A 1,445-nucleotide genomic window follows, 5' to 3' on the forward strand; every position below is an offset into this window, starting at 1 on the left:
TATCACTCTTATATACATTATTTGAATGAGTTTTAAAAAAGTAAAAAAAAATATTTTTGAAAACAAGGTATATAAGTTCAGCCCAGATATTTTGATAACAAACAAAATTTCTTAAAAACAGTAAAAAATAAATTTATTTGAATAAATATTAAATAAAATAAGTTTCATTTTTTTTCTTCCTAATATTATAGTAGATTTATAATTATAGTTTGTTTTGGACAATCTTCCAGATCTTTGAATTTCAATTTTAATACTTTATTTGAAACTAGTTGTGCCTTCTTTTTAATTTTGAAAACTTTTTTGTCTGCCTTTTCTAGTGCTACATTTTGGTCTTGATCCCTTGAATTTCACTATAGTATTCAATTGGCCTTTATCTCCATTCCAAAATGCCCTCAATACTTAGAATCTTAAGGAAATTAGAAACTGCTTTGACAATAAATTCTGAACATATTTGCTTTTCAATATAGTATTTTTCTTCCGACTGTCTGCAAAGTATTCATTGGTCTCACTTTGGACTTATGTCAATCATAGGCTCATATGTCTATTCTGCAGTACAAGATCATTGAACGTTTGAAGCCTATTGGAAAAGATTCACTTCTCGGTGCCAGTGGGGAAATAAGTGATTTTCAAGAGATTCTACGCTAGCTTGATGAACTTATGTGAGCATTTTTTCCCCAAAACAAAAATTGTTACGGAGTATGCACTGGAATTTAAAAATGGGGAAGAATAGAAGAGTCTTCTTGATTAAGTGATTTAGGTCTCTCTTCAGCGCTTTCAAACCCTAACGCTTTGGCTCATCCACACTTTTGCGGGGAACACTCTCGATCTTCAATGGAGCTACCTCAATGTCACTGTGAGTTCACGCGCTTTCTCTCTCTGCCTCAAAACCCTAGCCTTTCTCTCTCTAGGAACCTTTTATTATCCCCCTTCTTTTATGGCTAAATTTTTATTTTTACAAATCTATGGTTGATTCTGTCGCATTCTGTGTTGGGCACGATTTTGGCAGCTCGTGCAGTCGTTTTTGTGTGTGGTGTGGTGGATTTGAATACTGATTTTGAGCTCAAATTGTGCCACGTTTCTGATCTTATGCGTTTTGGGGGTAAATTTGAGATTTTGGAGTGATTTTTGGTTTTCGTGATGAGCTTAGTTGAGGGGTAAGTTGGGGGGGTTTTTGTCTGTTCTGCTTCCTCTCATTTTGGTTAGAAGTGGGATTTTTTTTAAGAGTTAGGTGAATTGTGCATATGATTAGATTCTTGGGTTTGGTTGTGGTTTCCTTTTCTCTGTCTCTTAGTTTTTGATTAGGTGTCTCTTAGGTATAATTGTGTGCTTCTTGGGTTTCTGATGTACATGGAGGAGAGTTTGAATTATTGGCATCCCGGTTGAAGTTAAGCTTTAGCACTTTCATATAGCTATAACTTCGATATGTACTATAAAGAAAATGAAGG

Source organism: Arachis stenosperma, chromosome 10 (genome assembly GCF_014773155.1).
Source record: "Arachis stenosperma cultivar V10309 chromosome 10, arast.V10309.gnm1.PFL2, whole genome shotgun sequence".
NCBI classification, from domain to species: Eukaryota; Viridiplantae; Streptophyta; class Magnoliopsida; order Fabales; family Fabaceae; genus Arachis; species Arachis stenosperma.